Source organism: Haliaeetus albicilla, chromosome 8, assembly GCF_947461875.1.
Source record: "Haliaeetus albicilla chromosome 8, bHalAlb1.1, whole genome shotgun sequence".
Classification (NCBI taxonomy): Eukaryota; Metazoa; Chordata; class Aves; order Accipitriformes; family Accipitridae; genus Haliaeetus; species Haliaeetus albicilla.
The window spans coordinates 21,228,898-21,256,191 of record NC_091490.1 but is presented as its reverse complement, the minus strand read 5'-3'; the positions used below and the strand labels follow the sequence as shown (position 1 = coordinate 21,256,191).

The window sequence follows — 27,294 nt, the reverse complement described above, 5'->3', positions numbered from 1 at the left end:
TTTAAAGGCCATAATCCTATGAAGATTTATATCTCTGGGTAATTTTATCCGCTGGTGTAGCCTCGAAGGCTGCTCCCATAGGTAAGTCTTTGTCGCGCCAGGGCACCCGTAGCAGCGTAGCCAGTGGATGCAGGGGCGGACACTGGGGTGGCAGCCGCCCTAGTGCAGAGCAGGGTGCTGCAGGGCCCCCCCATGCAGCCACCCGTGATGCCGGCTGCTCCCCGCCCCAGCTCCGCGCCAGGGAGATGGTGACTGCTCTGGCCTTCCCAGAGCGGGGGACTGCTGAAAGGGCTGTGCCCCCGAGCGCCACGGGCACGTCGTGCCCCACGGCGGGAGTGGACGAAGGAAGAGTAGCTTTGGTCCCTATTGCCCTGCGCAGGCAGGGGAGCAGCCCTGCCTGGGTCTGCCTATAACAGGAAGCATTGGTCTGCTTAGCAATACCCTAAATTAAGTGACGAGGGCTGCCATTTGATTTTGGGTGCTCTTTCCACAAGTATTTAAGCCTACAGCCCTTACATGTATACATATTTCTGAATGGAATGAATATGTATATATAGACACACATATATACATACACGTCTCTGAAGGGAGGCTACAGCGTAATACAAAAAGCCCCCCTCTCCCAGACCTGACAGAGGCACAACTCCCACTCACCTCAGCAGGGGCCGTGCCATTGCAGTGCGTATTTATGACCGGTGTTGTGATTCCTTTTGCTGCCTGCAAATTTGCCTAAAATAAATGCATATACTGTTGCATGTAGATATGTGCGGTTACGCAGATGCCTTTCCTTGGGATCAATTCTGCTTGCTTTCCACTTTTAAGACTACACCTGATTTTGAGGGGAGAGTAAGATTTCTTCCCATAACAGGTTATTGCCTTTCGTGTCAGTTTAGGTGGCTTCTAGTGTTCATAGGGTTTTCTTAAGGAAACTGAAAACAATAATACCTATACATCCACACAGCTATACACATACTTTGCAGTTGTAAGAGTAAGCTAACTAGGCTTTTCCTCTGGGTTTTAACATCACACTAGAAGTAACATATACAACTGGATTTTTATGCCTTTTTTTTTTTAATAAATAGTGTGTTTATACACACAAAAGGCTTTTTCTTCTCTTCGTTTTAAAAGATTACTATTTTTCTGAAAAGCATCCCCCCCCCCCCCATGCTGTTATGCCCCTGGCTGTTATGACACCTCACCATTTGGTGCTGTAAAGGTAAATTGTAACAGTCATTATTAATAATCATAAATTTTTACCAGAGTCAGCATCTCCGTCCTGGAAGCTTCAATGGTGGAAACATTTCCTGGGCTAATGCCCGTGATGCTTGCATGCTTTTTATTGCTATCATTTAGTAACCAAATTGCTCAAAAATCAAAAAACTTGATTATCCCATACCTGCAATGCATAGAGCTATTTATAAATGTTGGCTCAATAATAACAATGACTCAAAAGAAATTTAAAGGACAGGCCAAAAATAAGAAGTCTAAAAGTGAAACCCAAGCCAGAATTCATAGAGGTGATGGAAGGAGTCTGACATCAAAAGACAGAGAGGATCCTAAGGAAGGTAAAGAGAAGAGGCCTGGAGGTGATGGTAGAGGGTAGATGTGCCACGGCTTTGCAGACCCGAGGGCAGCCGAGAGGAGAGACGCAAAGGATGGCAGGCAAGGAGATATCGCAGCATGGTGCTGGGAGAATGCACCAGAAGTGTGGAAAACAGAGTTGGAACATCACACACGTTTGATGGTTTGCTTTCTGGCAAAAACCAGCATCTGGTTAAAAGCAGCCAGCAGAAAATTAGGTGAAATGTTCCAGAAACTAGAGGGGTTCATTGATGGGAAAAAGAAGAGCTCTGAATATATAGCTGAAGGGAGTTTTATATAAATATATATATATATATATATATGAATATACATACCTAGCCAAAATTACATAATAATGCCCATATAGATAAATGAAATGAGTATCCTCCTTTTGAAATTGGTCTCCTACAGAAACCAGTGGGAATTTTCCATTGATTTCAATGGGGCCAGAATTTCTCCTGTCTGCACGAAAGTGATGTAGCCTGGTGCGTGCAAATAGGCCTAGGAGCTATGTAAGGAGAAAATGCAGCGTGGCTATCAAGAAATGTTTCCTTTCAGTGAACCCAATACCTCTCTAGCCAGCGGGGATGATCTAAAGTAACAAAGCAATCTCCATGCAGGAAAGCCCTTGCCTGGGAGATATAAAATTAGCTTGGCCAAAACACTGCAGTCACCCTACGAGGGTGGGAGAGCCACCTGGGGAGGCCTTCTTGCCTCTGACTTCTGCGATACACCTCCAGGAGCTGAACCGGCTCTGATAATTCCCCAGTATTTATACTACTAGAAAGAAAGAGGTAGGCCCATAAAAGGCTACTTAAACTTTCCAAGCTACTCTATCAGATTATTTCAGATTAAGTCAAACTTAATCTTTTATCTGTTTCAATGTCAGTTGTCACCATGGTACTGTTCCATATCAGTTCATCTGAGTTGTATGTAATGTACACCCCTTTCACATTATTACATTAAGTATGAAATGTTGGAAAAATACAGCTGACTTTAATATTAAGAATTCTGATTCATAATGTTGTTTGGAATATTAGCAGTTCTCTTACTAAGTCAGGACAATATCACAAAGTTTATTAACATTCATAGGTTAAGCCTATCTTTTAAATCACTGAAAATCAATGACAAAGTGATCACCATGGGATTGGTCTTCTCTAATTGGAGAAAGGGGGACATTCTGAACCAGCGCTGTACAGCATTTGATTGTGCAGCCTGTTACCAAAAAAAGAACCATCTCACTGCATCTTACAGAGGCATTTACATAGATAACGTAGATTTTGTATGACTTCTTTTAGATTGTCTGATAGTCATAGCTTTGCAAGTATTCACATTCTCCTAACAAGAAGTTGATAGAAAATTCAAATAGAGGCATCCTGTAATTACTGCATTATAAAGGATTTTTTTTTTTTTTAAGTTAGGTGGGAAATAATAAAAGCAGGGAGGCTTGATGCATTAATGCTTCACACCATCTGGAAACTCATCCTTTAACAATCATTCTTTGGGAAGTAACTTACCTGGTTACTCCAAGAAAATGGAGAATAGTATTACCTCTTCATCAAATTGCCAAAAACATTGTTCTAAAATCCAAAATTATACAGTTCAATGCCTGCTGTTTTACTGGAGCAACAGTTATTACAATGTTGATGCTCTGGTTGTTAAAAATGACCACTACAGGGAAAAATTGTTTCTTGTTCCCCTACTTTCGTTCCTCTGCTGCCTGCCTGTCCCCTTTCCTGTTTATGATACATGCAAAAGGTTTGAGGGTACAGAAGGGTTTTTCTTTCTCTACATGTTTTATTTTAGAAATGTCAGGATAATTTAATTTCCTATTTTTTTTTCCTGAATGTCTTGAACTATAGAGAAGAGCAGTGGAAACTTTTTCAGACCTCAGTTTAAGAGGTGGTGATTTTTTCATTTTTAAGAAAGAGGCCTTCCTCCCTGCATGTTTGCCAGGGGTCTGAGTTACTGAGTATCTGAGTATTGAGGACAATAACATAATTACTTTCAAGGTTTCAGTACAATCCTTTTCCTTTTAACTGTGCATGTAGTATTGTCCTTTGTTGTGTTATGACATGATGTGGCTGTTGTACATGTGATGACATAAACCCATTTGCCTTCAGCCATTCCTAGATCCCCTTGGTGAAAACAGGATCTGCAAGTCCTGCTCTAGGAAGCAAGAAACAAAAGCACTCCCTTTTGCTCTCCTTGTTTAGGTGCTCGTCATTTCTGTGTATGTAAATTCTTACCAGCAAAGAATGCAGGACCAGTCCAGACCCTCAGTTAGAGATGAAAATAGAGATGTTTAATTTTCATTTGCTGGAGCTGCAGTGAGTCAGTGCTGCTCGTTCTGCTCCAGCCTTCCTGGTACAGAGGGAGGAAAAACTCCAACAAGGGAAAGGAGGCTGCATGTGCATGATGCGAAATCCAAGAAAAGCAAACCAAATAAGATAAATCCCCCCGCCCCCCAAATACTTAGCTGGAGCTTTTATGTTTTAATTTTTACCAAATGCCACAATAAAGTATTCCACATTTCCTGGGTGCAAAACTTAAATATGTGCCCCATAGAGAGGCTCAGAATAATAGCTCTGCTTTCTCTAATAAAATCTCTCTTCTGAGCTTAACTCTGGAGCTAGCAGTAAGGTCAGTATTTCATTTCATAGAAGTCAGCTCACGCTGACAAGGGTTTGGCCTTCTTAGTGACGGGCTGTTTGCTGCTCAGAAGTGTGAGGAATGGCTTTCTGAAATATCGATAGCTTGCCTTCGCTAGAGTTCATGGTCAAATTTAGCTGGCCAGTATCAATGCACTACAGCACCCAGACTGAAGGGCTGAGAGGCTTGGGCCTTGGGCCAGCCGCTAAGGTTTGCTTTTCAAATCAGACGCTAACTCTTCCATTAGTGTACATCAGTGATTTATAATAACATCAAATGAGATTTGTGTCAGAGTAGCCCAGACTACAGCCTGGTCTTGGGATTTGAAAAGGAATAGAAGAATTAGGCTGAGACCATTAGTATTCTGTTTTCATTTGGGTTTGGTGGGTGTGTGTAAATGTGCCTATACTCACATGTGCACGCATGCAGAGCTGCATTTCCTTCACAGGGCCATTTCCCATGGCTGTGTGGCTGCCGTTTAACGAGGACCAAAGAGCACAAAATCTCCATCCTGGTGTGGTTTGATTGACATGTGCAGAGATCTCACATAAAGGCTCTGGGATCCCGCTTTTCATCCATAAAAGGAAGGCAGGCAAGCTTCATCCCCGGCTAAACCCTTTGCACAATATACATCAATAATGAGGCAGCATCTATTTATATATTGCTCACTGGAAATGACTGAATTCAGACAGAAGTTGGTGAGGCAGCCTGAGCTCCATCAGCTTCCATGGAGTCTATTGTTAGTACCCAGGATGACTCCTCAGGCAAATGGGGAAGAGAGGCACGATTTGGAGCCTACCACGCCACGGGGAGGAATATCAGCTTCGGCACTTGGCAGGTGGTGTCTCCTCTCAGAGAATGCCTTCGATGGCTCTGCCAGGACCTGCCAGTCATGGAGGAGGAATGCAGGAGAAACAGTCACAAGAGCAGGGGGGCAAGAGCACAGCCCCATTGCTGCTCCCGGGAAGCGGCATGCTGACCTGGGCTTACCCACAGGGTGCCTTTCTTCATGAGAAAAGGAGATGTCCAAGAAGGAATGGGAGGCAAGCAGTACTAGCTTGATACACACTGATGCCTTCTTGCCGTGTCATTGCAGAAGTTTTTCAACAATATTTCTTCTTTACCTAGAAAAAAAGACGCAGTAAAAAAGCCCCATCTGGTATTACGATGTTGGTTAGGTAGGTCTGGGTGGCTGATAGTCCAGTGGCGAGGCTGAGGTACAGTGCCACACGTGCCTGTGACAATGAAAACTTGCTTGTCTGTGAGATGTTTAGCATAAATAAGGCACTCAAGACCCCTTATCAAAGCACAATGCAGACAGTGCTTTTGCTCTGTGTCCTTTTTTACTCTTCCTTTCTTCTGTGGCTCTTGTGTACTTTGCCCATATACTCTAAAGCTATTTTGTTTTCAGTTTTATGTGTGTTTTATGTAAATTAGAAGAATCAAGCTCCTCTGCTTGCTAAATTATAAATTGAGTGGAAACTGGTTGACTCTCTTTAGACTATGTCTACAAGTTATACAAAATATAAGTAATCAAGCTGAGCAGACTGGGCTGGGGAGGGAAAATACGTCAATAGCGTGGGCCACATGAGCTGTGTCCACGCATCCCTGTATACTGCCGCTTGCCTTTGCAGCCTTGAATGTCTCTTTCCTTTAAAGTGCCAATCTAACTCCTCTTAGACCATTGTCAGAGATGCAGGTTTATTGCCTCCTTTGGTAGTTTGCTCAGCATATTCATTACGCCTTATATAAATAAACTACTTTTAAAGGCTTGTTTCCACTCTCTCGCTTTAGGACCAGAGTAGATCCAGACTGCCTCCTCTGGGAGCACTGATTCATTTTGTTTCCCTTCTTCCCCTTGTAAGTCAAAATGCCTCTTGAGTTTAGTGTCTGTCTCTTTGGCTTACTCCCTGCTTTGGCTCAACTGCCCCCATGCCACACTAATTTTTGTACACTTTAGTTTTGCCCTGGGTTATCTTTTCCTTAGTAGCCCACTGCAATCCCACAGAGCAGGGCCGTGGTGTAAGAGCGGGAGCCTGGCAGTGGCTGGCAGCCTGAGAAATGGTGCCAGGAAAGCAAGGGAATCGGCTGGTGTCTTGGGACTCTCTGCAATGGTGGAGAATCGGCTACAGGGGAGAAAAGACAGCCTCGCTGTGGCCTGTTACTGCACACTTAGACCAAGTTTTAAGAAAAAGGGTACTAAAATCAGACCCCTAAATCTATCTTTACACACTTAAAAGCAGGCTGAATTTTGGGACCCAAGTAGGACCAGCGTTATCATAAGCAGATACGGGCATGGCCCTGCTCTACAGTCTGACTTCAGGGTTCCTCTTAAAAATGGCAATTTGCAGACGATTGTGACAAAACAAACTGCCCCTAAAAGAGGAGACTGACTGCAGCCTCAGCACAGGCAGGGATGTCTGGCAGGCAGTGGCCATGCCGGCACCTGCACTCTGCCAGCGTGTCTGGCAGCACTAACCGAGGGCAGCCTTGTGCCGCTGGCGGCAGACCGTCCGCCCCACGAGCACTGAGCCACGTCGGGGCCAGAGCTCGGGATAGCTCTGCTCTCTGTCCTTCACTTCCATGCCAGCCGGAGAACGGAAAAAAACATCTTCAGAGAGGCCACGTAGTGCAGTTCTCATGAATTCTTGACCAACTTTTTAAGGCCGGCATCATGGAGACTGTGAATGCTATTGCCGTGGAAAATTCAGGTTAGAAACGAATCGCAGCAGAGAGGGTAATTGTGGGTGGTGGGTGGGCTCTGCAGGCACAGCCCCAGGGGCACAGGCCTTTGGTGAGTAGCATGTTCCCATGTAATGCACAGGCCTCTGCGTCTGCTGGGCCCCAGGGTGCCCATGCAGGTCCTGAAGCCCTCCCAGCCCAGCCTGGCTGCTGAGATGTGTCGCTCTTTGGGGACGGTACACTCTGCTGATTCCAGCGGGACTGAAGCATGTGCTTTGTTAAAGGGGATCCCAAATGAGTTGGTTTTGCCTGAATAGACAGATGGCCTTCAGGAGTCTTGGGCTAGGACCTCCAGGGCATAAATGGGAACCTCTCTGCTCAGGCTCTGCCCTGCAGTTACTTGAGTTTGGGTTTTCTTTCACTGAGTTAATAAAATTGAGGCTTTTTTTTTAATTCATTAAGTACTTTGATTCAGTGATATACCGTGAGAATGTGGTTTATTCTGTCCAGTCAAACGTTTACTGAGAAGTGATAAAAACATCCAACCTGCCTTTTTAGAGCTGCTTATTTTATTTCAAAGGGAAGGCATAACCTTTCATTTCCTGGTGTGATTTTTATTAAAGCTCTGCCTATTTTATTTGTCAGACCACATATAAATTTACTACCGCTTGTGTTTCCAAATAAAAGACATATAGGTTGGTAAGCGGTCTGTAAGTCAAGCTGCTATTCCTTGAAACTCATAAAAGGATCATTTTAATCCATGGAATTGCTAATTAAAGCTGCTTCTCAATACACAAAAATTAAGTTAACAGTAATTAATGTAGCCAGCCTGGAACCTTAGGAAGCTACTGCCAGCAAGTGTCTTTTGGTTCATGCAGAAGGATGCAGTTTGATTGTTGGCACCAACAGACAGGTTGGGAATTGTAAACATGGTAATTAGCAGTAAGTTTCTGGATCTCAACTTGCCAGACTGGCAGTCTGATTCTTGGAGTAGTTGTCGCATGGGAGGAGGGAAAAACAAAGTAAGGGAATTAGAGCAACCTTGCATTGCTCCGCCAACATATGCCACTGGACCAATGTTTTTCTTGGCAAAGATCTCTGACAAGGAGTTTAAAAGCAGCATTGCAGCCCTACTGCAAACTGTTAACCTCACTGCAGGTATCAACCAAGCAACTGTCTCTGGCTCTTCTGCTCAAACTATGAGTGTTGCTCCATGGAAAGGAATTGTAGAGTCTGAGATTCCCCTGCTCCACCTCTATGGTGGAGCACAGTGTTGCTAAGGTTATCAACAATAATGGGATTAAAAAGAATTAAAATCCAGCTTTTGCATAATCCCGGAGTATTCTATTGTTGAGCTATCAAAGATTAAGGTTATAGTAACCTTATTAACCCTTGGTGTAGTGTAAATAAAAAGTAAATGTCAACCTTAATTCCACCATGAAATTAAATCTTCACTTCTCTAAATGATGATTCAAAGACAGCTTACTCCAGCCAACGTGGTTTATGAAAATACGGAACCCACGTGAATTTAGGAAATCCCATCTGAGAGAAAGAGAGGGAGAAAAGGGCGATAAAACATGGTGTTTGTTTAATGTGAAAAAAAATTAATATTCATCCAGCTTGTATGTCTGCAGGAACTATACCTAGAGCCAACAAAGTATGCAAAGAATAAGGTAGGGACCAAATGCTCACGGTGTAAATCCCTGTGATGCAGTGAACACAGGTCCCCCAGACTGCAGCAGCTCAGGCTCAGGCTCTGGCCCTGGGCAGAACAGCCAACCCTGTGCCAGGCAGCAGCCACAGCACTGCCGGTGGTTGGTGTCCCTGTCCCCTGCTCACCAGGCACTGTGTGGCCTCGTTAGTGCTACCCCAGCGCCAGGGACAGGGGGCCCTGACATAAGAGCTTGAACTGAGCATTGCTCCACCAGCACTTTCAGTACCAGAGACGAGGTGATGAAAACCAAAAAATGTCAGAAATAAAATGGCTGCTGAACCTTCTGGAAACAGAGAGCCAGGTGCTGGTGTGAAGGGCACAGGTTTTCCTGGCTAAGCTGATTCCCAGGGGGTGGGAGCTGCCTCTTTCGGCAATGGACAGTTCCCTCCTCACCTGTGCTGGGCACAGCCCCTGCTCCCCCTGCCCACAGAGGCTGAATCTATAAGTAGGTCTGAAACTGCCTTCTTGGACTAGCTGTCCTACCTGAAGAGAAGGAAGGATGGGCAGACTGGGTTTTTCTTAGAAGTCTATGGGATATTGTCCAGGTAAATCTGTATTTCCTTGTGGAGAGCAGGAGGGGAATTAGAGTGGACAGAAATAGGCTGAGCGTCCTTTGTTATGCTTTTTTGACTGGGAGGAAAAAACCTGTAGTGGTAAAATGGGGTGATTCAGAATGATTCTGTATATTAAATAACTCAAATGCTTACTTTGAGTCTCTAGCAGAGAGGTAACTAAGTATTAGGGAGCTGCCTGTAGCAGGAAGTGAGCTCTGGAGGGCAAGAGGCATTGCCAGAGAAAAGAGACGGTTTCAGTGGGGCTCTTCCCATGGGCAGGGGCTTTGCCCCTTCAGCAAACCCCTGTCTGCCTCTTGGCATCTGCATGTCCTGGAAATTACTGGCTCTGTAGATTGGTAGAGGTGGGGGGTGGGCACGCTCTGCCTCTTCATATTGCTTACCCCAGTCCTCATGAACTCTGGTGAGTTGTGTTATGGAACTCAGACTCATAAAAGAGGTCAGTTTAGGATGGTTTTTTTTCCCCCCACTCACTGAATCATACTCTTCCCTAGTGTAAATTGTCACATCTCCAAGGTGTGCACCAGTTCAGATGTGCCTGCTGGGTCCTGGGCTGCCTCTGTACCCACTGCTGCTGCAATTGCTACCACAAACACCAGTTAGCTTGCTCTGGCTCTTCTTGTCTTTCCGCAGTGTAGGAATAGACAGTGGGCCCATGGGGTTGTTCAGAAATATTACTGGTTTCCAGTGCTGGCATAATGCTCCCTTCTAGGTAGTATCCCTTTCCTGGACGATTTCCCGGTAAAATAGTAAATGGCAACTGCATAGCAGTAAAGGCAATGGCGTATTTGTTTGACTGACGTTTCAGAGCCTGCAGAGCAAATGCAATTAGGATCCACAGTGTGTTGCGGCTTCCTTTCTTCATTTCCCTACCCTGGAAGAGCTGCTGTTAGATTCAGTTTAAGCCTGGTCCCTGCTCTGTGTCAGCCTTAGAGTGGGGTAGAGGCTCTGGGGAGGGAGGGTGGCATGTCCCCGAGCCCCTGTGGGCACCCTCTGCATCAGAAGCAGCTGGCATCTCATAGGGCTCAGGTGGGACAGGAGCTGCTGCCACCCTGCTTCTGGCACTGCAGCCCCGGGGCAGGACAGGAGTGATTTTGTTAGCAGGTGTGAGCTTCCCCCGGACTCAGCAGAGTTGGCACTGGCGTGGCCCTGCAGCTCTCAGACTTGCACTCCTCATCGGGGAGAAATCCCCAGCGGTGCCTGCAGATCCTTGCCAGGCAAAGCAACCCAGGGCGTGGGCTCTCCCAGTATTCACTGGGGGCAACGGATGCTTTCTTTGAGTTTTTGCAGGGTCAACTGTTGATGCATTGTGAACACTTCAATACACACTTGGCATCAGAAAGAGGTGGGGAAAAAAATGGTGGTAATCGTTCAGATTTCTCCGAATGAGGTAATTGAAAACAAATTGCTACCAAAAGCTGAGGGTCACAGTTAATTGTGGTGAAGCACTGTGGGTCACTCACCTGTAGGGAAAGACAGCTAAAGAACAGGGGGGGGTCAAAATTCTTTCTCTCCTGGTGGGGAAAGAGACTCTCAGCCATTGCTGGAAGTAATGCAGTCGGCGAAGACAGGGCATGCCGTGGCTTGCCCTGGTGGCAGGGGGGTGGCCAGGCTGCAGCATCCCTCCTGCCATGGGCAGGTCTGAGCTGGCCCCCGCAGGCAGCACACAGCAAGAGAGGCATGGGCAGCTGCCGAGTCCCCTCTCCACTGGGTCCTACTCAAGGGAGGGGACACGTAAATCCTGGATGTGGCTGAAGAGAGTGTGGCATAGTGGAGGTTGCGATGTGCACAGAGCCGCTGCGCTACCGGCCTGCTCCAACCGGGAGTTTTACTTTTCAGTTTGAGCATTGCTGCCATGCATTGTTTTATTTAACAAATTTAAACACTGCAATGTTTGCTATTCCTGGTGCTTCTTAGATGTCTGGACTCAGGCAGACGTCAATGCCCATGTAAATCAGTGAAACGTTCTGCGGTGGGTCCTCTGGACACAGAGGCAGGGGAAACCAGGATGCAGGGTGGCATGGACCCACTGCCCGGGGGTGGCAGGAGGGGGTCTGCCCTTGCTGGGCGGTGGGTCCCCAGGACAAAACCTATGCTGTCTCTGAGAAGCTCTTTCCAAACCACTAAAGCTATTGCAAGGGTTCAGGAGATGAAAATAACGATGAAAAACCTGATCTAATTTTTACTAAATGGCACTTCTTCTAGATATTTTGATTCAGAGCTCCTGCAGGGTAAAAGAAGAATTTCTTCAACTTCCTATATCTGGCAACAAATTCAGTACCACCCTCCTTCAGGGCAGGTCTTTCTTCCTGGCTCTTGCACCTCTGCTTTGTGCTCAGGTAACCAAGTACAGGAGCGTGCTACAGCCTGCGCTGCTCTGTGTCTGCTCCCTGAGCTAACGCTGCCAAGTGGGGCATAAGCCAGGTCAGCAGGAGAAATGGGAACCAAAGTTTCTTAAAGCAGCCTAAATGCAGGGCAACCCTGCTGAAGTTTGTGGTGTTACGTGAGTGTCAGCTGTAACAGCCCTGAGGGTTGAGCCAGCCCAATTAGAGCCTGGATTCCAGCACTTCAAAAAGGACTTTAAAGCATACACGTGTAGCACAAGTATTAGAATATGAATAGCTCTGTCTAACCTGAGATATGGGAAGAGTGATCGCCTGGTTCTCCTTGGAGCTTACCTTCTTTGATAGTTCAACATACCCTTACATAGAAATCCAAATCCTATGCTGATTTATTTGACTTACTGTTATTAAGGACAGCTTTTGGGAAGATTGGTAATAGAGCCATTTCTCCTCTTCTTTTATAATGAAAAACCCAAACGCTGTCCACGCTGCAAAGTCTGTCCCCGGAGAGCAAGCCTGGTGTGGCAGTGTTAGTGACATGCAATCCCACTCCCCTCCATGGGAGCCTTGCCTGCATGAAGGCTGTAGGCTCTCCCTGCGGGGGTGGCAGCTCTGCTGTGTAGGGCACGTGAGCAACTGCTCTTATTTTTAAAACATCAGATCATAACTTGCTCATCTATTCAGTGTCAAGATTGAAAAATGCTGTCGAAATGAAAATGCAGAAGCTGAGGAATCAGTGAGTATGCTATCTGGGTGCTCCAAATTCAGACATTGTGATTGATAAAGGATATAAAATATGTGACTTTTTTCAAGGGAAAAGACCCTCTATTAATATTATGCAATTTGAACATGTTTGTTTTAAGAATAACAGCTCTGTTTTACAGCAAGTGTTTGTACCTGTGTGTGTAGGTGCACATGTATACACGTACTGCGGTAGTTCAGCGTTGCATGGAGTTAGCTGCTGAATTAAGCTGACAGTATGAAATGTATTACCAACTCCCCACAGGGTTGAGCATAGTGCCTGTACAACAGAGTGCAAAAGTCCGAGTGGTACTGGGTGAGAATGTTTTCCTAGCTAAATTTGCTGGTGTTCGATTTGTAACTTCATAGTCCCCTTCCTTTCCATTATTTCCTTTTATTTGTATAAGCTGAAGGAAAAAGGGGGGGAAATGGCTCTCCCATGGAAGGAAAATGTCTTGGCAGGACAACAGCTCTGTGGATGCTGCCGAATGCTGCCAGATACAAGGAGCTGCTGAACACGAGGTGTACGTGGCGAACTGAAACAGCTTACAGAGGGCCTATGTGGCTTTTTTTCATGATAACCCCAGGGCCAGGGCATCTGGGAGCTCAGGGAGCTTCGGCGGTCGGGGTGGTGGATTATTGCGACGAACTGATACAACCTAATCCCCCAGAAAAATAACGTATGACCACATGCTCAAAGGCTTGAGTTGTGCTGAAGCCATGGCCACCTGGGTTTCTCCCATCCTGCCACTCCCCACCTTGGGGTGCGGTGCTAAGGGCTGGTGCCGCTTCGCCTTAGCGTGGCTCTCTGTGCGGGGGCACAACCGGCATGGCGCGGTGCTCAGGGACCCTCCTGCCCCTTGCTGGGCTGGGAGATTTCTGCCCAGCCCTGCCTGGGTGGGCAGGGATGCCACCCACAAGGCGATGCAGCAGCAGCAGCTGGGCTGGCCGGGAGGTTGCGCAGAGCTCCCCAGGGCTCCTCCCGGCCCCGCTGAAAGGATGTGGCTCAATAGCATCAGCAGGGCCCCTGTGCTTTTGACCTCGGTTTTTCTCTTGCATATGCATAAAGCACAGTGCGGTGTTAGAGGGTTTTACTGGAAGGAAACTGAGGAAGCCGGTGAGTTATTTTCAATGGTAAATGTTTATGATCCTAATTGAAAAATTCATTGTAATTTTTCCCAGAAATTTAATATTACCTTTAGAATACGAGAGCGGGAAGTCACTGGAAAGCATAAAAAAGGAGGGTCTTGCAGTAAAGAAACTGCACATAAGGATGCCTCTTTCTCTCGCAACTCTCCACGTTTCTACTGATGGATTTCCAGATAGCTACTCTAAAGCTCTGGAAATCTGAGTATTATTTCCAGAGGATATATCCATAAAGTGATTTAAGCCTGATATTCACAAGACAAAAGCTGTTTGTTTGCCGCCTGAAATAAATCCTTGCAGTTCAGTCCCTTCTCTGGGTTAACTTGCTCCCTCTGTGAAGAGTTGGGGACACCAGACTGCCAAGTGGGTGGAGAAAGGTAGAGGGAATTGGTCTGATGAGCTGAGGAGTCTTGATTCCCATGTGCAGCACCTTCCCTGCCCAGCACTGTGCTTCCAGGCAGGATTCAAGCCTCCAACATCTCAGCATTCCTGCCCAGTTACATGAAATGAGATCAGGAGAAAAACCTGTTTACTACAGCATGGTCTAGTTTTTAGATCTAAACAGATTGCTGTACATTGGGTGTGAAACTCCCTAATGTTTTAGTAATGATGCTGGAACCTCTCTGACACCTCTGAGCAAAACACTTTCTGAGGTTATGTAAATGCCTAAAAAGAAATCTAACCCCAAATCTTAATTGTGTAGCAAATTTGAGTCCTGTGAAGTCCAGGCATTGCCAGATTTTAAAGCTATGCTGCTACCTCAGAGAAATAGTCATAAATACTTGCAGTAAGTGTCCTAAAAAGATCCTTGGCTCACCGAGTGAGCTAGAAGGCAGAATTGCAGGGCTGCCCCACCTCCGCTGGCCGTGAGTGGCATGTGGTGCTGCCCAGGCCCGCTCCAGCGAGAGCAGGGAACCCAGTTCCCTGCAAATCCAGCCAGAACTATGGATATCAGGGATCACATCCCAGGCAGAGGAACGAAGCTGCTTCCATTTCCGATGCCCACTAACAGGGCAAAGAGACCTTTCCTTGTGCTTCTGTGCTCTAGCCTGTGCAGAAACAATTATAAAACATGTTTATAAATTCCACTTGGGTGTTGCAGGCCTTGCTATGAATCTCAAAATATATTTGAGATTTATTAGCATTGGGCTGCTTCTGACACAAAGGATGTAGGGGACAAAGAGCAGCAGCTTCTGTGCTAGAAGGAAGCACATGAAAACCCGTCAGTACACTTGTAATTTCATGCTTCTAAATGCTGGTATCCAAACATCATTGTACTCACAACTATTCTGTGTGCATTAAATCTGAGGTGTAAAATACTACCTGGTATTAAAAATGCTATAGTAGCACGAATGGTTAGAGTACAGCTAATGTTTTTGTGAGACCTCTTGTTAGCTCCTACTGCCTTGTCCTTGGTGCAACTTAAGGCAGAAACTCAAGAGTTTACTGCATCTTAAAAATGTTCAGAAATATGTGCTTAAGTAAATAGATGTCTTTATTTTCAGTGTTTGAATAGGTATGTAAAGAGAAGGTTATTGAATAAAGGCAAAGTCCACGTGATAGAGCTTACTAAATAGTGGTTGTGACTAATTTTGCAGAATTGTTCATGAATAAATGGCAGAATGTGTTTCCCATATCCCACAACTTCTAGAACTGGCTGACTCATTATTGTATTCAAGGAGTGGTACCTTTGAGTTGTGATCTGATGCATATTAAAAATTGCCATTGATTTACTTTTTTGGAGGGATTGAATCAAGGCCCTAAAGGACCTGTGATATTTTTTAAACAAAATACTTGTTATATTCTTTCCTTTTTGTTGCTTATCCTAGGCTAGGTGAGGTATCAGTGCTAAATCACAGCAGCGCCCGCTTCACTCCTGGAGGGAGCAGAGGAGAGGGACAGGGCACCTGAACAAAGGGGAAAGGTAGAAAAGAAAATCCACAGAAGGGAATGACTGGAAATAGCAAAGGAAAGGAATAAATAGGAAAAAGCAGAAAAGAAAGAGAATCAAAGAGAGACAAGGGAATGAAAAGGAAGAAAGAGGAAAAAGGAGTAGAAAAATGAAAACAAAAGGGAAGACTGGATAAACATGAGTAAGCTCAATAATTAATTATCAGTCTTAATCTTCCAGCATACTCCTTAGGCAGGAGCTCAATGTGATTTGGAGGTTTGTGGGGGTTTTTCTGAACGCACCCACTCCCCACCCAGTGCAGTCTCCAATAGTTTTTCTCCCTCTTACTTTGGCCAGAGCATGAGGGCTTGCACGGCTCCGTGGTGCCCGATGGCTGCCCTGTGGGCTGGCCTGGTGAGCCACTGCTAGGCGTGGGCACTGTCTGATGTTCATCCACATTCAGCTGACCTGAGGTCTACGAGGAACATGAGTAAGCACCAGCTCCCAGTTAAATCTCAGCAGAGTTATTGTTTACAAAACTGTGACGAAAGATGAAGTAATGTCCTACCTGGCCATGTATCGGGCTGTGGGTCCTCTTTTTTTCTAAAAGGAGAGCTATCTGATGTGTCTTGTTACTGTCAAAAAAAAAAAAAAAAAAAAAATCAGTTATTGTGATTTAGAGGAGCTAAGTGTTTAAAATAAAATATATATATTCAGTGCTTTCATACAAAGATTCAGCGATAACCAGGTGACTCAAATCAATGTACTCTTATCAAAGCCCAAAGCTGTTTTTTGGGTTTTTTTTTTAAGGTGTTTATAGACTATCTCTGCTCTCATTGTGCCCTCTTACAATTACAGATGGGGATGATGAAAACGCACGTTCCCATGCAATTACTTGCTGCTACCTTATAAAAAGGCAAGGCCTAATGAACTTCACTATGGAGTAAACTAGTAGTGTCCTTGTGAAAGAGCAACCTGAGGAGTTTTGCCCTACTACTGACAGTGAAAACAGACCTGTCAATGAGAAGAAGCCTTTGTAAAAAGCCAGGTTTAAGATGAGATTTGAAGGAGTTTGACTCAGCATTTCCAACCCGTTGAGAATGAATTCTGGATCTGGGCTAGACAAGAGTTAAGAACATCTCTTCTGTAAATCCTCACCTTGTGTTTTGGAGAGACCAGTACACTGTCCTCTGGTAATCAGAAACATCAGCTGCCCTCGCGCAAAGAGCAGTGCTCTGATAAATGCACTGATCCCAATTTGTGCATCGCTTTCCAAGTCACCAAAGCAATTTTAAAATCAGTATGTTATCTTTAAGAAGGAGGCCAGGCATTCCTCTCTGGGCAGGAATTGCCCATCGAGTCTGTGCAGGGAGAGTTAACATCCTAGATGCATTCATTTTGTACAAACCAGAGAATATAAAGAATATTCTGGGAAAGCCATAAAGGGAGATGACGCAGTAACCATTTCTGGGATGTTAAAAATACAGTCATGCTTATGAGCTGCTGTGTGAGCTTGACTGCAGTGCCTGCCTTGGCGTGATACTGTGTGGATGACAGAGAGTTTCACAAATGTCAAGAGTGCAGGCCCAAGTCCCAAGCAGCTCCTGCAATTTTAACATGGCTCGAAGACAGCTTGGTGCAGTAATAATAATTTAATGCAACTAATATATGTAAAGATGTGTCTGAAACAGTGTCAGTAGGTCTGCCAGCAGCACTTTGTTAGACACCACAGTGATTGATCTGGGGTGGGGGTTGTAGGCTTGAGTATAGGTCTGTAGGATCAAGCCACTAGTTTTTAATGGGTTTGAGCTGTTCTTAAATAAACCTTCATTACTTAGGGTGGCACCACTAAGTCTGCTTCCTACTGAGCAGCAGGAACACAGAAACAGCATCTACAACAGTAATAGTTTAACACAAATTGATTTAAAGACCGGAATAATAGGAAGCTTCGAGAGCTTCGATAAGGGATGAAGGAGTTGGGCAGAAAGAGGAGGAAACAGAAAGGAACAAAGCCCAGCTGGCTGCAGATGAAGGAGGAATGGGTCTCCCCTGTTTTCTTCTGTCAGCTGAAGCACACCATGTTGCAAACAGGAGATGTGAATACTTGCGGTGCACCTAGGAAACCATCCTCAACCTTGTGACCTGTTTATAGTGCCAGGAGAATGACCCCTGGGCATACTGGGTATGCTGCCTCTCCCACCCTTCCAACTTCCCACCTCACAACTGGGATCCACTGCAGGGTTGTTCAGGCTGTGTTTTACTGAATGATCTGCTAAGGGGCTTGATTATGGTCTCCACTTTCCAGAGACTTTTTTTTTTTAGTCTGTCCAAATTACTTATGCCTGCAACATCTCAGACCCATCCATGTCTTTATTTGTCTGCTGGGTATAAAGTAGTTTGGCTTTTATGATGTGTCTGTATGTAGGGTTTTAGTAGATTGGATTGCTTTTAGATGTTCATAATGAAAGTAATAGCCCCTTACAAAAATCGATTATTGATCATGGGAAGACAGTAGATGTTTTTAATAGTTAGAAGCAGAACTACAAATAAATCAAAGTGTATAAAGTATTTTATTTAAAGGCATTTTATTTTATTAAAAGCACTACATCCAGTGTTTGTGGAAATGGAATATGTTTTGTTTCTTTATATGAGGGTTCAGAGGAAACCATGGTGGGAGTTAGCCCTTCTCACTCAGTAACTGAACTGATGTCAATAAGTCAAAATTAGACTCTTCGTAAAATTGCATAAACCACTGAATGATTCAAGAGTAAGGATTTGGAGGGCTGTAAAATTCCCATTTCAGTTGATAAACTATCTGTAAGCGTTGTGATCTTTTTGCACAGACACACACGATGCATTCTTTCTTTACTGAAAATTTAGGACTACCATTGTGTGCCTATACATACACCCATACATATGTATGATGTGTAGCTGAGCGTGTATGTAAATGTGTGTGTGTGTATACATATTTCTAAAACTATATACATATTGCACTGTGTTACGAAGAACCAAAGGTTGGTTTTGGCCATGCAATCTGTGCCATTTCTGAGTATGCCAAGTCCTGCCAGTGCCTGTAGCAGCCTCTCCGACTGTCCCGCTCAGCATGCAGCTCTGGCTGACCCTAGTGATGATGAACTGCAGCAGAAATTCCCTCCCTGTCCTTGTTGTGACCGGGTGCCTGAATTTGGGGGCTTGTTTACATGTTCCAGAGCAGCAGCTCTGCCAGATGCGACTGCAGGAATGTGAGGTCAGTGGGCTGAGCCTCGTGAAGCAGAGAAGAGCTGCCTTTAGCCTGGAGTTTGCACCTTCCACCATTTCCAGGGGTTAAGCAGGAAACTGGTTCCTCCCTGAGAGAAGTCAACCAAAGAGGCATTATCCATTCAAGGAGGCCGTTGGGACTGTGTGAATGCCAGTGGTCTTTGTCATTAGCCAGCTCTCTTCAAGCTGGCTGAGGGCTGAGGAGCTGAATGGTTCTCTCGATTAAATCCCATCCCTTCAAAAGGCAGGAACAAAATCACCATTATAATATTTTGGCAAAGCGAAACATTTTTGTTTGCTGGCAAGGGTTTAACTTGTGTGCAGCCATGCTCTCCCCATAGGATGTCAAAGAAAGAGGCTTTGCTAGTCAAATGCTGCCTGCCTTACCAGCCTGTGTTACCCCAATGATAAAGTGCTCCAGCGACAGAAGTCACCTTCTGTGTTCAGCTGAGCTCAACTGGAGTCATGTTCTGTAGCTGTGCCGTTAAGTGACTCTGAAGATGTTACGGGCGCAGAGCTGTGCCACTGCATTTCAAATGATAATAAAACCTCATTGGATAAATTGAAAGAGCACGGCTTTTCGTTGCAGCAAGTTGGGACCATATAAGCAACTCTATCATTGTGCTAAGGCAGCAGATGCAGTCAGTATTTGGAGGAAATGGTTCATGACCCGATGATGCTTCCCAAGAGATGCAGCCAGGAAACAAAGACGCTGGAGGCCCCTCGGGTGGAGTAACACTGGCGGGGCAGGCAAGGGAAGCAGGAGGATCAGACAATGGCAGAGACTGAGGAGAAAGGTGCAATGCAAGCAGAAAAACTCTTTGCCATGCTTCAGGCTCACTCTTGCACTCAGAGTTGTAGGATGAAAAGCGATAGCTGGGGAAAGAGCCCCTTACCAACGACTAGCAGAGAACACCAGGAGGGTGCTGCAGCTGCTGGCTCTGCAGTGCGAGTGAGGAGCAAAACCACAATTGGCAGAGGCATGGACTGCAGGGGTCAGATCCAAGATCTGCATTGCCCTGAGAGCTGGGTCCAGCAGGTCCCCAGCAGGGGAAGGACCTCGCCCCACATGGGGAGCAGCAACCCACTGGGACAGGGTGCTGCCGGGCACCAGGCGGCATGCTCACCACACAAGCACATTAAAGCTGATCCCTGGCCAAGCGAATGCTGATGGGGTGTTACTGGAATATTTCAGTCCCTGAGCAACCAGCCCTGAGAATATGTGAGCGCTGGTGCCCCAGGTGTGAAGCATGGCCTGGCTGGAGGTCCAGGGCAGAAGACCAGGATGCTCCCCCAGGGGCTACACCCTGAAGAAGGGCAGCCACAAGGCTAAGGGGAGAAGCTGAGCTGGCCTTGTGCAAATTCTCTGGTGGTTAAGGCTGGCCAAGCTAAGCGGGTCACTTCCCTCAGCTGATATCACGACTTTGAGGCAAACACCTGGGACCAGTGGGTGAGAGGCAGAGCTGGCTCCTGGCTGCCCCTGCACAGCACACTTGCCACTGTGGGAGGACTGTACTGAGGGTGTGCAGACCTGGAGCTCATCCCTGGCAGGGCTCAGCCATCACCCCTAGCACTTTCCCACCTGGGTGATGCATCAAGGACCCCCCCATAGGCAGCATCCCATAGCTGTCACACTGACCCATGCAGGTGGACGTGGCTGCACCGGTGTGCACACACAAACAAACCCTGGTGGTGCAGCCATCGCCACCCCCAGGTATAGGGGTGGCTTTCACCCCTTCAGGAGGGGTCCCCAGCACACAGTGATGGGCACCAGCATGGCCCCTGTGCTCCTCCGCTCAGGGCACTGGCTGCCCTCATCCCCCAGATTGTGCCAATATGTGCAGTGCTGCAGGGCAGTGAGGGGTCCCCAGCCCTGACCCCCCCCTCCTCAGGAGCTCTGCAGCTCCAGCTGAGAGTTTGGCCCCCTTGTCTTTGCATCAGGTCAATACAGTTCAGCTGCACTGGTGCAAAGAAGTGAATATATTTTAAGAAAATAACTGCAAAATAAAGGTGTAACAAATAAAGAAAAAAATGCTGCTAATGAGCCTCATTGGCAATGGCATTATTTGCAGCTGTCACCTGGAGATTTAAAAAAAAAAGTGAAATAAAGCTGGTTTTATAGGAAGGGGTCAAAGCTTGTGCGTTAGCACTCCATCCCCTGCGAGGCTCTCCCCTGCTGTGCTTTGTGTTTCCTGTTGCCTGCTGACCTGCTCCACCTGAAGGGCTGTGCCAGGGAGCAAAGCTGTGGCCACTTTGAGGCCTGCTGGGGCCATAGCTGCTCCCTGGAAGGGGGAGAGGGAAATCAGAGGAGGCAGCACCAAAGGGAGGGGAGGAGTGTGGATTGGGGAAGGGAGCAGGTGTAAAACAGCTCTTCAAAGCAGGGGCTGAGGCTCGTGTGCTGCTGCGATGAGCTGTGGTGCCCGACAGGATTTTTCCTGTGCCAAGGGTAGGTCACCTTTCCTTTGACTCAAGCAGGTGTTGCAGTGCGTGTGTGCATGTGCTGAGCCCACAAACTTGTCTTTGCTGCACTGGGTCTTTTCACAGACAATCATGGTATTCTCTGCTGCCCCGTGATTTGCAATATCTATTTATTATTTACATAAACTCATGCTCTTGCTGTATTCAGGGAATTTCATCCAAGCATTGAGCTAGTTTATTTTCCTTCAAATCCATAAGCACAAACACCTTTGACGTAGTTTTTCTGCTACTGGGATCTCTGTATTACTCACTTTGGCTAGGTCCTTTTTTAAGAAGTTAATAAACATGTCACTGCAAGTACATTAACTCTCAGCAGAACACTTCTTTTGTTCCTGAGGTCCCTTTCACAACCAGTTTGCATACTAACACTGTTTGTTAGGATCCGGCCACCTTTTCTCTTCAGTATTACTGTGCGATGCACTTTCTTTTGTAGTATCTGAAGGTCATAAGACAACTATCAGTTTACCTCCTGATGGGGGAGAAGGTATCTGTAATCTGTGTTTCATGTCTTGAGTCTCTTAAAAGGACTAGAAATCCCAAACGCAGTAACTTGTGGGTTTTCTGTTTTAGAGAATTAGGATGTCTTTGCATTACTGAGCAGGCAAACATTGAGCACTGCTTGATCAATAAGAGGCATCGCCAGAGGTCTGGTATAGTCTACCACAGCTGATGGTAAGTGTTGCTATAGGCTATGGAACTAGGAATATAAATTGTCAAATGACAGTAATAATTCATGCATCCTGGGACATATAAAACCAACAGCATGTCAATAGCTGTGCCATGCTCTGCAGAAAATATGCAGGATTTAGATGTTGCAGGAGCCTGTGTTTTATTTTAAACCACACTTTCCTTGGTGAAATATAGACTTTCCCCATTAAAAGTGTTTATTTTTTGTTTCATGTTGCTACTTTTCTATTGAGATTCTAAGAGCCACGCAGCTCAAAAGGGGCCCTGAGATTCAAAAAGCAAAATATATGTATTTATTGAAGGAAAACACATAAAAGATTTATAAAACAGAGGGTGCAATACTATTTGAGATTCATGGACCATTTCAGCATTCATAAAAGCATACATGGTTCTCTTGTTGGCTTCACTGGGAATTGGACTTGCTAGATGGGTTACCCAGGAGGTGTCTGGCATTGCCTTAAAATGAAACTTAATACAATCACTTTGCATTTTACTTGGAAAGCAGAATATCTTGTGAAATAAGTAAGAACTTCTCTAGTATTCATGCTCTTAAAAAATACTTCAGCATAATTAATATTGCTTGTCTCTTATGAAAAGATACTGAAGAGGGTGAATTATTGCATCTGGGAGGGTACAGCAGGCATAAGAAGAAAGACTGTGTCTATCTGGTATGTGTTCTCCCCTGTGCTGCTATTGCACTGCTGCTTGGGAACCTAAAAGTGATGAGTGCTGTTGTACTGGCTAAGGCTCCCACAAAAATTCTTCAAATGAAACTTTAATGAGAAAAAAAAAAAAAAAAAAGATGTTCAAGCAGCCCCATTCTTAACACTTTCAGCTGTGTGCTGCTGTGCACCTCAGCTGTGTGTTGCCAGGCCTCAATTTCTCTAAATCTGCCTGGAACTAGAAAGGCGAGACAGAGAAGTTGCATGTCACTCATGATTATATGAATATAGGCCTTAATGTACAGGAAATACTTCTAAAAGAATGTAAAATATTAACAACAAAAAAAAAAGGGGGGGAAAGCATCACAAAGAAATCCACCACACGTTGCCTGAATCTTCCCCTGTGAGAGGCTGAGGACTCAAACACATTGAATTGTCTGCTCCTCCATGTGACAGCAATCCTTCCATTTCAGATTTGCATGGTCCTGGCTGCCACTTGTCTACTAGGGTATTTTTTTTTTAAGGTGCATATTCAAATAAAACGTCTTAAATATAATTTCTGGTTTTTGAAGACCATAAAGTGATTTTGGTGCAGTGGACTGCACCTACGTAAAGAGGCACTAATAGGTATTTCAGCACATCTTGCTGAAGCTGGAATGAGACAGAGATGATGATAAAAATAACAAAAAAGTTAAGCCTGCTAACTGTCTGAGACCTATGAAAAGGGATGTCTTTGTTCTGAGGAGAACATCTTGGCTCATTCTGCTCCTTCAGCTTGGTTTGGGGAGGATGTATTTTACAGTCCTCCCGTGATACTTGGCAAATTTAAAGCTGTCACTGTTGATCCTGCTTCTCTTTGTATTAAAAGAATGGCTATGGTGTTTATATTATGGGGCAAAACCTGCTATTTCTACTTATTGTATTTTCATTGTCTCTTTTCTTATGACTGTACTGTTTGCCAGCAGCCGAGGAGCCACTTTGAGGCTTGCTTTGATGCCACGGTTTATTGTGTCACACAGTTGAGCCTACGGTTTTCCTTTCTAATCAGAGCTGGCATACTGGGTGAAAAAAAAAAAAAAATAAAGCTTTTCTGTAATTATGGTTATCTCATAGAGTCTGCATTTTTTATAGCTGCTGGGGTGCTGGAAACCAGTGTTTGTAAATACCTATATATATTATGATTTTTTTCAATCTCAGAGATGATGTTTTTGCCTGCTTCTGTTCCTCACCCTGGCCACTCATGCGAGCAGGCTTGTGTACCTGCATGCTGAGTGGCTATTGCCGTGGGAAGATACTGGCCTGCATGTGTTATCTGGATTATGTACATGGTACAACCTACACTTTGTTCACTCTCCTCACTCTAAAGGATTAGCAATCAAGAAAAACAAATGAATCTTGTTTTATCAATTCACCCAGGGAAGTAAGTAGCCAAAATAACCAGAACATTGATGCTGGCAGCAGGGACAGAAGGCTGGCTGGGTTAGTGTGCTGCATGATGCCTACCTCCACCTTGCTGCTCTAAGAGGCATATGATTTCACTGTGGGTCCTAGTATGTGTCAAAAGGCTCCTGTGCCCACAGAAAGACACACTTGCTGGCTCCCTTTTTGCCCCATGCTCCATGTGATAATGGCAGGCAGGACTTGAATAATACCCACTCGGATGTAGCTATTCCTTTTCTCCCTGCGTCTCATGGCCATTTGTGGACTGATGAGGAACCGTTCTGTTTCCATTTTACAGATGGAAAAGGAGAGACTTCGAGAGGCTGAGTGATTTGTCCAGGATGATGCAGCAAATCAATGGAAGAAAAAGGGAGCAGGCCACTCCACGCAGTTTAGGAGTGCCTTTAATTGCCCCATGGGTTTTGTAGGGAAAGGCATGCAGGTCCCCAAAGAGGCATCTTCCATCACAGGAGTGTTCCTCCATTGTTTCTGTCAGATTATTGCTGTGAACAGCGGAGAAATGCAAAATGTATTATTCATCTCTCCTACTCATAAAATCAATACCTATCAAAATACAAATACAATTTAAATCAAAGGGCACTTGTTGAGTGCCGATCCTACTAATTAGGTATGATTTCCCAACAATTTCTTAAATTATTTATCCAAGGGATGGGTAGCAGGCACTTTATGTACCCCAGAGTGAATATTATAAACCTCTTGTCATGATACAGCAAATGTGAAATGTAGTGCAATGCAGTGTGATTTGTAACCTTGATGAACTAATGTAATATCAATAGACATCAATCTGTGCAAAAAAAAATCTGTCTCGTGGTAACATCTAACAAGATATGTCAAAAGCCAATAACCTTGTGAAATGGACACGTATCAGTGAAGGATGCAGACTGTGCTGCTAGGAATCAATTAAAAATGTAATACCCACTTGCAATGGAAGTTACTAAACCACCAACACCACCAACACCAAAAAAGAGGTTTACATCATGCATGGACATTTGTCATTAGAGCAGCTCCCTCCAGGCTGACGGTTGGCTCTGTAAGCAATTCCACTGTAATATCTGGCCTTTTCTTCTTATGCTGGTGTTGCTTAGTCTAGCCCCATGGTCAACATCTAAACAGTATTTATGCCATATCTAGTTAATTACGCTTTTAAAACATGTAAAGAAAAGAGCCAATGGTTTTGAAGATTTCTGTGTACAAGTTAGGAAGCAGCTCTCCTGTAAAATGAAAGGTTTACAATTGTTGGTCAATAATGTAGATCAATGCTCTTCAATTTTTAATCATAAGGATTTTTCTTATGCAGCTTCTTTGGATCTTAATTTTCAAACGTATACTCCCATCCATACAGCAGATCTTAAGACTCCATCACACCAGCCATGTGTCAACTGAAAATCCATGGTCCCACCATATAAACATGATACCTACTCACCAAATTGTTCCATATCAGTGATTCAAAAGAATAGTCTGAAATATTATGTATGTTTTCTCCCCAATTTTTAAAATAGGTTTCTTAAAAAGTGAACATTTCATCATTTTACTTTTTCCTTCATCATCTGACAAAAATTTAAGGGCAAGTGTAATTTTGAGGCCCAAACTAAATAGTTGAGCATGGATCTGCTATGACTTCTAGAACAGCAATACATGAGAGGCTGAAGTAAAACCATCAGAGTAATTCAGAGCTTAAACTTCTTACTCAGTGCCTTCCTGTCTAGCCTTAATGGTGACCAGGCTTCCAAGAAAGCCATCAGGAGCCTGAGCAAAAAGCTGTAGCGGTCCAAAGTGCCGGCGCATTTCAGCTGCTGCAGGCAGCCTGTGATCTTACTATACCGCTGGCAGTACTTAGGTGCAATTGTGCAACCAGGGATGCAAGGCAGAGCCTTAATTCAGAATTTCATGGCATTTTAAAGTACAAGTCAGAATTTTAATGGTATTTAAACCTTCCTTATTAGTTGCACAATAAGTGTCTTTCAGCTAGTGTTCTGCAAAATCCTTCCTGGTGGTCTGTGAAAGACACGGTTTGAAAGTCAGAGAGCTGGAGGTTGAATGCTGGGTATGTGGAAATGGATCACTGTGCCTGAACTGATGGGAGGAATAAGGGAGTCTGAAGAAGCACTGCATTAAGATATCGTGGGCTAATAAGGGTAGTAGCACAAAGTATAAAAAAGCATGGCACGAATACCTTCGTTATATGGGATGAATTCACCTTCAATTGCTCAGCTTTTCTGCTTGTATTTTTGTTGTTTTTAATTAATAGAGGTCTGGCAGGTATGAAAACAAAGTTCAATCCCAGAATGTTTAAGTCCTAGCTACATCAAGTGAAAATAGACAATCCTACATTTAATGTTTTGCATTTTCTCATTCTATTTAAATGAGAACAAGCTATCTGGAAGGAGCATCAAATGTTGCAGCTACTCTTTAGTAGTATTTTCATTTTCTTCTTCGGCCTAATTCCTTTCATACATGTTTAAAAAGTCCATGATTGTATATTAGTGACTGAAAAAGTTACCTAAATTAACAACGTGGACTGATTTTGTTTTAAATGGAGGGTAAGAGCAGATCTTTCAAACAGCTTTGTAATATGTCTTTTGTGAGTTCAAATCACATACAGTAATGGCCACTTAAGCGAGCTCCTACATGCACAACTTCTTATTTGCAATAGTACTAACCAATGCATCTATAAAATGGCACTAGCATTTCGGTGTACTGAAATAGGTTCCTCCTCTCCCCTCCCCTTGAAAATTCAGCCCTATGTTAGTGTTTAGTGGATACCAAACAAAAGCGTATGCTCTTCTCCATGGCAGACGTGTTATTCACTGTATAACTGTACCGGATAGATATTTTTATATTTTGCTTGCATCTCCCTTCGAGCGAGGCATGACATTTTTTGTAGTTGTAAGTAACACTGTTTTTCAACCATGAATTGTTATTATTATATAACATTATAAATATAATTGAGGTAATAAAAGCAAAGCAAACAGTCTAGATTATATCTCTGGATTGTATTCAGAGGTTAAAAGTGTGTGGTTTTGCTGTACATCACACTGGTTTAGGAAGGATATAGTTTGGAAATGATCACACATGGAAGACACCAGCTAAGGGGCGTATACCTTGTATATGAGCCTAGATGAAATGGCTTATTTAAATAGGGCAATATGCCTTTTTCCACAGATGTCCTTTCTACAGATAAAGGTGTGTACAACCTGCAGATATCTACAGTGGGCAAACTGAAAGTAAACAAATAGATATGTGTTCAGCTGACAAATTTCTAATGTAAATGATTTTGCCTTAAACTGGAAGGATCAAAGAAAAGCTTTGCAGAATAGATCCTCTATCGCAGAGATAGGGAGGCAGAGGACTGCAGTAGTACTGCCTGGACTCTGTTGTGGTGCAATCTGTAATGCATCTGTCCTGTGAAGCATGAAAGTAGTATTAT

The 27,294-nt window shown here is 44.6% G+C and overlaps 1 long non-coding RNA gene across 1 annotated transcript in view; it reads left to right on the top strand.

Moving 5' to 3' along the window:
• The window catches only part of LOC138686422 (uncharacterized), a 34,169-nt gene extending 7,326 nt beyond the window's left edge, over positions 1-26,843 (top strand). Inside the window, exon 4 of the long non-coding RNA XR_011325795.1 lies at positions 24,145-26,843. This is a non-coding gene — a long non-coding RNA (uncharacterized lncRNA). The remainder of the gene's footprint in view (positions 1-24,144) is intronic.
• Positions 26,844-27,294: the final 451 nt, after the last annotated feature.